A 10269-nucleotide genomic window follows, 5' to 3' on the forward strand; every position below is an offset into this window, starting at 1 on the left:
TTTGCCAGCATGGGGTCTTGAAATTCCCAGTGGCAGCCCTGGCCAGACATGTCTACAATGGCTTATCTCCAGGAGAATAAAATGATTGGTAGTCCAAAATCGGCCATGCCAGATCGTATTACAGGACCAGTAGAAGCACAGGAGAGTGCAAAATGATCGTCGTCCCGTACATGTGCTCTTTCCCTCTCTGCAGCCAGTTTGAAACATGTTTTTCTGAATAAAGACATTGGATTTTACCAGACCCGTGAGCGCCACTATTTTTCTTCTCATTTACAAGATCGATATCTCCCCCAACAATAAATTGTCTTTGACTCCCATACACATTAGAGTTTCGCCCAAACCTGTCGATGTTGGCGCGTTTGGCAGACATTAGCCTGAGATATATGAAGCTTTAGTCAGGCCTACCACAGCGATGATTGGTGTCTAACATTTGACCTCTTTGAATTGGCTCACAGACCCTTTTGATTAGAAACATTTGGGGTTTTTAAATGTGATTGTGATAGGACTTTGGAGTAATTAACAGGCTGCGACCAAGTAAGTGCCGATTTACATTTTATAAATGCATTACGTCTTTGTGTTTTCCAGCAGGCGTCATGACAAGAAAACCGAACACTTGGAAAAACCTTAAACCATGTCTTATAAGTGTCATATTTTTGGTATTGTTTACCATCTTTGATGGAGGTGATGTCCTCTTGGACACCTATAAATGGCTCCACCATCACTTCCACCGTCGTTCCTTCACAAGTCAAATCATCATCCTGAGCTCTTCATCTTCTATCTCAAATCATTCCCAGATATTGCTTTATCCCTATCCTTGCAAGTTTCTAATTAACTAACCAAAGAAATGTCTGATAAGGAAGCCATTCTAAGGGTACCATTACACAAAACGATTTACCAACGATCACGACCAGCGATACGACCTGGCCGTGATCGTTGGTAAGTCGTTGTGTGGTCGCTGGGGAGCTGTCACACAGACAGCTCTCCAGCGACCAACGATGCCGAAGTCCCCGGGTAACCAGGGTAAACATCAGGTTACTAAGCGCAGGGCCTCGCTTAGTAACCCGATGTTTACCCTGGTTACCATCGTAAATGTAAAAAAAAAACAAAACGTACATACTCACATTCCGGTGTCCATCAGCTCCCTCGCCGTCTGCTTCCCGCACTGACTGAGTGCCGGCCGTAAAGTGAAAGCAGAGCACAGCGGTGACGTCACCGCTGTGCTCTGCTTTTACTTTCCGGCCGGCAGTCAGTCAGTGCGGGAAGCAGACGGCTAGGGACCTGACGGACACCGGAATGTGAGTATGTACGGTTTTTTTTTTTTTACATTTACGATAGTAACCAGGGTAAACATCGGGTTACTAAGCGCGGCCCTGCACTTAGTAACCCGATGTTTACCCTGGTTACAAGCGAACGCATCGTTGGATCGGTGTCACACACACCGATCCAGCGATGACAGCGGGAGATCCAGCGACGAAATAAAGTTCCAAACGATCTGCTGCGACGTACGATTCTCAGCAGGGTCCCTGATCGCTGCTGCGTGTCAGACACAGTGATATCGTATGGATATCGCTGGAACGTCACGGATCGTACCGTCGTAGCGACAAAAGTGCCACTGTGAGACGGTACCCTTAGTTCTCCTGGTGAGCGGACAGAGTCAAGATGGGAATGCTAGAGATGCCATACGAACAACTTGGGGAAACATAAGCAACTATGAAGGTGTTGACATTATAAGGATTTTCTTGTTGACCTATCTCTCATAATGTCTATGAGGACATTGTTCAACAAGATATCCTGGACACTTATATTAATCTAACTCTAAAAACCTTAATGGGAATGGAGTGGGTGATAACATTTTGCTCTAATGCATCTTATGTGATGAAAGTGGACAATGATGTCTTTCTCAATGTCAACTATCTTGTCCGCCAACTTCTCCATCTGGAATCTCCACTTCGTAGTAATTATATTACAGGGTTTATTGTATGCTATTCAGGACCCATATGAGATAAAGATAGTAAATGGTACATACCTGAAGAAGCTTATCCTGGTGATACATACCCACCGTACCCTTCTGGCCCAGCACACGTGTTCTCGGGCGATATGGGGCAAAAGATCTATGAAGTGGCATAAGAAATCTTGATCTTTTCCATCGAAGATGCTTTTACTGGTATTTGTTTGAACAAACTGAATATTTTACCTACAAATGCACCAAAAAATATGTTTCATGGCCACAAAATCGATTATAATCCTACCGGTTTTGTAATCTCGTCATGGTTCACCATTATAAGGGTAATGACTTGATAAATGTTTGGGAAGACTTTTGGGGGAAAAGGATGTTTCTATGTAAAGGTAGGATGGAGGAGCTAACAAACACCTAAGATGCAACTTATCACGTTAATTGCCAACCATGTCCAACCACATAGCCTAATGACTTTTGATAAAAATCCAATTGTTATGAGCAAAATCCACCAACAATTCCTATGATCATTGACTATGTACATACAGTGCCTAAAAGTAGTATTCAACCCCCTGCAGATTTAGCAGGTTTAATAAGATGCAAATAAGTTAGAGCCTTCAAACTTTTATAAATTTTAAACATAAAAGTGTGGGTCAATTATTCTTCAACCCCTAGGTTTAATATTTTGTGGAATAACCTTTGTTTGCAATTACAGCTAATAATCGTCTTTTATAAGACCTGATCCGGCACAGGTCTCTGGAGTTATCTTGGCCCACTCCTCCATGCAGATCTTCTCCAAGTTATCTAGGTTCTTTGGGTGTCTCATGTGGACTTTAATCTTGAGCTCCTTCCACAAGTTTTCAATTGGGTTAAGGTCAGGAGACTGACTAGGCCACTGCAACACCTTGATTTTTTGCCTCTTGAACCAGGCCTTGGTTTTCTTGGCTGTGTGCTTTGGGTTGTTGTCTTGTTGGAAGATGAAATGACGACCCATCTTAAGATCCTTGATGGAGGAGCGGAGGTTCTTGGCCAAAATCTCCAGGTAGGCCGTGCTATCCATCTTCCCATGGATGCGGACCAGATGGCCAGGCCCCTAGGCTGAGAAACAGCCCCACAGCATGATGCTGCCACCACCATGCTTGACTGTAGGGATGGTATTCTTGGGGTCGTATGCAGTGCCATCCAGTCTCCAAACGTCACGTGTGTGGTTGGCACCAAAGATCTCGATCTTGGTCTCATCAGACCAGAGAACCTTGAACCAGTCAGTCTGAGAGTCCTCCAAGTGATCATGAGCAAACTGTAGACGAGCCTTGACATGACGCTTTGAAAGTAAAGGTACCTTACAGGCTCGTCTGGAACGGAGACCATTGCGGTGGAGTACGTTACTTATGGTATTGACTGAAACCAATTTCCCCACTGCCATGAGATCTTCCCGGAGCTCCTTCCTTGTTGTCCGTGGGTTAGCCTTGACTCTTCGGACAAGCCTGGCCTCGGCACGGGAGGAAACTTTCAAAGGCTGTCCAGGCCGTGGAAGGCTAACAGTAGTTCCATAAGCCTTCCACTTCCGGATGATGCTCCCAACAGTGGAGACAGGTAGGCCCAACTCCTTGGAAAGGGTTTTGTACCCCTTGCCAGCCTTGTGACCCTCCACGATCTTGTTTCTGATGGCCTTGGAATGCTCCTTTGTCTTTCCCATGTTGACCATGTATGAGTGCTGTTCACAAGTTTGGGGAGGGTCTTAAATAGTCAGAAAAGGCTGGAAAAAGAGATAATTAATCCAAACATGTGAAGCTCATTGTTCTTTGTGCCTGAACTACTTCTTAATACTTTAGGGGAACCAAACAGAATTATGGTGGGTTGAGGGGTTGAATAATAAATGACCCTCTGAAAAAACTTTTCACAATTTAAAAAAAAAACAAACAAAGAAATAACATTCTTTTTTGCTGCAGTGCATTTCACACTTCCAGGCTGATCTACAGTCCAAATGTCACAATGCCAAGTTAATTCCAAATGTGTAAACCTGCTAAATCTGCAGGGGGTTGAATACTACTTGTAGGCACTGTATGAATTTTTATAATTGTTAAAGTGGTTGTCCTATCAAGACCCCTAATAGGGCATTTGAACATCATATAGGAGAAGCCAAAACTCAGGAATCCAATCTACGAGCCACAACGGACAACACTCCCTTTGCTATTGAAGTGAGATCAATGGAAACTTTATTATAGAAACTTGCCTTTCATTGCAGTATTCAGCGTCAGTCAGTTGCAAAGAAAGCAAATAAAATTTTGTATTGTAAAAAAATATATAGGCTCCGTAACTGAGTAATTTCAGGTGCAGCCAACACCACGAATAGCTGATCAACGGTTTGCCGGGTGTTGCACGCCCACCAATCAGTGTTTATGTCCCGGACAACTACTTTAACTATGTTTTTATGCTTTTATTCAGGTCATAATGCAATAAAAATAAATATTTGGCTATAAAATGTGTTTATTGCCTTCAGGAATGCAGAAAGTTTTCAGATTTCAATTCCAGAACATCATAGGTTTTCCAACAAATCTGACCCAAAAAGGTCAAAAGACAAAACAACAAATGGATTAATGCAACAGGGTCCACCAGCCTCTTAAAAAAGTTACGGACTTGTACCACCCAAACCGCACTGTACTTTTCTCAGGCTGTCAATGACTTTCATATGCTTCGCAGTTTTTAATGGGTTAATGTGAACCTTATTTTTACTTGATTTCTATTGGGTATGCCCCTATTGCGAATCCATGATAAGGACTAAAGTGCCCAGAGATATGTTAGAAAAACCTACTTCTTGCTATTATTTTCATTTTGTATGTTAGATGCTTTGGAGCAACAAAAAAAATGTATGTTAAATGTGCAAATTCTTATAGATTTTTTGCGCTTTTTTTTTTTAATTATGCTTTTCATGGCCATTATTAAAGATTTTACACTTGTACTTGTCACTTTGGTTTATACACAATTGCAATTTCTCTAATATTCATACCAAACATTCTCAGTTACCATGAAAACTGAAAGAAAAAAACAAAATTACGCATTTTCATTATTTCAACACCAGTTGGCACTATTTTTACTATTGTAGATTGTGATTTCCATCAATATTTATTTTACTTCCTTGACATCTACAGGTAAATCTTGGTATTACATCCTGAAATACAATGAACCTCACATGTGCCATTTTTAGGAGCCATTATGGAAGGACAAGTCTACTGGTTTCCTGTTTGCAATCCAAAGTCTGTTTCGACACTATTCTAAGTAAAAACGTGCAAAAAAAATGGAAAATCAGTCAACAGCAACTTATTGTCTCTAATGTTGTGTCTCACCGGGTGAACTGGATCCTGAGAGGCCTTGGCCTAGATGATCAGTTGTGCAGCACGGACAGATGATGCTGGTGCAACAGTGAGATCCAGTTGGAACGATGAAGGCTGTTGTGGCAGAACAGCAACAGGAGGAACACATGGACTCTGATTGTGCAGAGAAGACTCCGCGATAAGGACACGATGGCGTAATGCAGGACTGAACCATGGGTGAGGCAGAGTTAGCTCTCAGTAGCAGAACTGAGTTTGCAGAAGTAAAACGCAGATCTGGAAGCGGAAAAATAGAGTTGTTGTAGGAATATACTAGAGCTGAGTTTATCAGAGAGTTCAATCCAGGGCTGGCAAACTTGACTCAGCGATAGTAGATTGAGTTTGTCACAGAGTCTAATGTAGAGTTTTACTCAGTGATATGGCAAGGCTGAGTTTGTCACAGTTTGACGTACCGGAACAAGCGGTGGACACCGCGTTCCCTGACGGCAGGAGACACCACTACCCACCACTGATAGTGGCAAATGTCCCATTGGTCCAGCGCTCAAGTCTGTGCAACGTATATCAAAGATTCACCATTAGGAAAAGATATTTACACCCTATGCAAGAATAAGATTGGGCTCACATGAGAGGCTATCTTTGGACCCAACGTGGACTTCTTGCTTTTTATGGTGTTAATAATACACATTTTTTCAATGTATCAATTATCCAGACCTCTTAGGAACAATTGGTATACTGAAGAAGGTCAGCTGTATGACCGAAACGTTTATCACCAATGACTGCTAATAAAATTGTTCTTCTTTACAAGTTGAGTGACAAAAAATTTTTCTTCAATATTTATCTGGTGTGGGAACCTTCTTTTTGAGCACCTTCACAGCTGTGCCACGTTATACATATACATATTGATGTACATCTGGCAGCAATACAGCTGTAAAGTTGACACGAACAGTGGACATGACCGAGCTGCTTTTTGGTTACGTTCTGGCTCTGGCACTTTACAGGAAAACAGTGTCCCAGTAACAGTGTGCTGTCAGATGTGGGGTTCATCACACTCACTTGTAGGCCTCCATCCTCAGGAGCTACCATACTTTTTGGTACAGTGTTGTCTCCATAGTGCAAACAGAGGCTTTTGGCACAGTACTCCCAGATGCTTTTTGGTACATTACAAACGGAGGCTTTTGGCACAGTACTCCTACAGGCTTTTCTTACAGTACAAACAGGCATTTTGGTACAGTACTCCCAGAGGCTTTTTGGCACAGTACTCCCAGAGGCTTTTTGGTATAGTATAAACAGAGGCTTTTTGGCCCACAAATGGGAAACAGATTGCTGCATACTAGAAATTTTTTTAGACATACTACTCACAAAAATATGGCTGCAGAGTAGAAACATTTTTTAGACACACTACTCGTCTATACACAGCGGTAGAATTAAATAATTTTTTCGGCCCACAAATGGGAAAGAGACAGCTACAGGGTAGACACGGCTGCAGAGTACGCAGAAGCTTTTTGGAACAGTCCTCACACAAGCGGGGTTGCAGAGCACACACAGAGGCTTAAAGGCACATGACTCCCACAAGCAGGGGTGCCGAGTACACACAGAGGCTTAAAGGCACAGTACTCCGACAGGCAGGATTGTAGAGTACACACAGAGGCTTAAAGGCACAGTGCTTTGACAGGCAGGGAGTATACACAGAGGGCTTTTTGGCACAGTACTCCCACAGATATGGGTGCTGGGTACACCCAGTAGCTTTTTGGCACAGTACTCTCACAGATATGGGTGCAGAGTGCACAGTCTAATTTTCTCCCTCACTCCAGCAACACTCTGTCCTTACACTAATACAAATATAATGGCGGTGACACTCATGATCCGGCATTTATACAGCTGTAGCCTTTCAGCAAACTTTAATTAGCATCTGAATCTGAACAGAAAACCGGACATCCTGTCAAAAGTCCGTGCTTAGGGTTCACTACTGAACACTAGGGGTCCAGTACAGGACACTGTCTGGTACGGACCCTGAACTTTACAGTTCAGGTTCGCTTGTCCCTAATAATGGTATAGTTGTCACGGGAGTATGGGGTAGATTAAGGCTGGTTACCCGGGCCCCTGTGATATCCCTCAGGCTAGGGAAACCCTGTCTGTCCCTCTCCCAGAAGTTACACTAATGGTGTGCATGTCTGGGCCGCCAGGCCTGACCCTGTCTCCTGTTTCAGCCCTAAGCTGAAACCATCACCCGCCACCCAGTGAAGAGACCACACACCAATCCCCACAGAAAGCACAGACAGGGAAAACTGAAAAACGCACCACGCCGCAGTCACACAGGAAAACACTATAATGTGCACAGGGCAAAATAAATACTAATATAGGAAGGAGGAATATGACAACGGATAATACACCACCAGATACGATATTCCTTACAACCAGACCACCACTCCAGACCAAGATCACCAGGCACAAAGCACAAGCTATAATCGGCGTCGCCCAAAGTCCAGCACAACTATTTAAAGGCCGTGGGCGTGACCCAGCCTAATTACCAGCTAGATTAACCCCGAGTAAGCTGGATAAAGTCTGGCAGACGCCACTGAGCGTGTAATGGACGTAAGTGGAATTACCGCTGTCTGTCAGACGCCCTAGTGTGAACAGCGTCCGACATGACAATAGTTTGGTCACAGTGTGATAGTATTTAGTTACTGTTTGATGGTATTATTTGGTTTCTGTATTTTTTTATATAGCACTATACAGCAGTAATTTTTCATTCACTCTTTGGTGGTTCTTAGTCATATTGAAGTGGAATTATCTTATAACTTTACGGTGCTATTTTTCAGTAACTGTATGTGGGTAGTGTGAAGGAAGCCCAGTTCCTCCCACGTCACCAATCTGTGATGTCACTACACAGGCACAGCTCTCCGGCGCCCCCTTTGTCTCTCAGGTCAATAAGGGAACTGCACCTAGAGCAAATGGCCGCCGGGAGGACTGCCCTGTTACCCACTCTAGGTATTCTAAGATTCGCAATCAGAGTAAAAGGATCAGCCCAAAATTAATTTATGATTTAATTGCCTTAAGGGTGCACTAGGTAATGACAAGAAATATACAGTCAAAATATATCAAGAGTTACAGTCAGAGTAAAATATAACAATCATAAGACAAGGCTTAGAGGTATAAAGCTGGAGGTCAATTTACCAGGTTGAAGGTCGCTTGTGGAAGCCGGGGGGCTCAGCGTTCCGCAGGTCCAAGACTTAGTTGCCAGGCAGCCCCCAGAAAGCGTGTGCTTGCTCCCCTCTGGCTGACATATGCCCTGTTCCTTAGTTCCTTAATTAGTCATCTTCTTCTGTTCTGAGCCACTCTCCAAGTGTCCCAGCTCTTAACCCTGCTGTGTCCCTCCCCCTGTAGCTAGGTGGGCTTAGCAATCTCCACCCCTCTGCATCCCTGCAAGATTTATTCCAATATCTAATAAATGGGATAACTCCTCTCAGGATGATTGGATCAGTACACGGGCAGTACCAGCGCATGTGGTGTGTTCTTCGGGTCGTACAGGGATCAAACCTGGACCCATTCGGTTGGTGTGGGAGACTAATCTCTATATCTCAGGTTTCAGAACTCCCACGGGCCCGGAAGTCGCACTGTCAGATGCGCAATTTCTTTAGGGCGAGGGGGATATTTTTTATGAGCCAGTACCTCGGACGATGCGTCCATAATTCACGATTCCATGTTGGAGACGGTGCGACTGGACAGCCATAATAGATGTGTATCCTGTGGCCACTTGACATGTGTGCTTTAATTAAGCCCCTCAGGCACCTCTATGTCCCCTGCTGGTGTGGCTTCCTCACTCAGGCTTTGAACTGCCATCTGCCTGCTACACTGTGCTCAGCCCATTACCATACTAAAAGGAAATTTATTCATTAGAAAAGGTGGGGGCCAGGAGCACTCCTCTCTGCAGACCTGTGACCAGGAGACAAAATGGAGTCACGCCAATCTCTGTTAGTATGCCAGTCCAAGATGGCGGCTGTTCCCTCATCACAGGTAGTATTCACCTATTGTGTGTCAGTACTGTTCAGTCACTGTATGAAGGTATTGTCTAGTCATTGCGTGGTGATATTATGTACTGTAGTCACTGTATGGCAGTATTATTTCTTTACTGTATACTGTATATTCATGTAATCACTGTGTGGCGGTATTAATAATTTACTATACACTTAAAGCTTGATTCCCTTTATTGTTTTTGATATTTAGGTCACTAGTGATATTATGGTTAATGATGACTTGTTGGACAGTACCGAGTGATAATCCTACCCAGTGTCAAAAGGTGTTAGTGAGGAGGATGACACCTCATCATCATCTGACATCACTACCACTACTTATATGCATCCAAGTGCCCAAGCTACACAAAACCAGGGTCGTACTGGCCCACCGGAGAACCGGAGGATTCTCCGATGGGCCCAGGCACTGACACCTGCTGACATATTGGCCAGCATCTGCCCAGGGCCCCTTCTGCTCCAGGGGCCCCCCAGGCAGTGGCGTGTCTCTAATAATGGCACATCCAGCTGCTATGGGGCCCCTGAGTCAAGGGGGTCCTCCTGATGCCAGAGAGCAGCAGCTGGAGACAGGAGCTTTTCCCCGATGCTAAAGAGAAATGAATATTCATACTTCCCCACACCCCATGGGCATGGAGAGGAGTGAATACTATTTCACTTTAATAGCGGGCAGTGTTAGCCGCATGCTGAGACTAACACTGCCTGCCAATGCTGCTGAATCAGGGCCCTGGAGCTTGGGACCGGAACAGAGCTGCAGTGATTCGGTGCCATCCTCCTTCCTGCCCGCTGCCTGGCACTTCCTGTCTGACTCAGCATGGCTGGATGACGTCATCATTCAGTGCAGCTGATTCAGAGAGGAAGCTCAAGCTGCCGGTATATGCTGCGGCTGCGGGGAACATGCAGAGAGGTGAGTAGGTGCTGTGTGGTGTATCTGCCTGCCTGTGTGTTTGCAGCTGTGTGT

The 10269-nt window shown here is 44.4% G+C and overlaps 1 pseudogene; it reads left to right on the forward strand.

The window, feature by feature from the left end:
• Window positions 1–593: 593 nt before the first annotated feature.
• Window positions 594–2375, forward strand: LOC143774835 (beta-1,3-galactosyltransferase 2-like; annotated as a pseudogene).
• Window positions 2376–10269: the final 7894 nt, after the last annotated feature.

This window comes from Ranitomeya variabilis, chromosome 5 (assembly GCF_051348905.1).
Source record: "Ranitomeya variabilis isolate aRanVar5 chromosome 5, aRanVar5.hap1, whole genome shotgun sequence".
NCBI lineage: Eukaryota > Metazoa > Chordata > Amphibia > Anura > Dendrobatidae > Ranitomeya > Ranitomeya variabilis.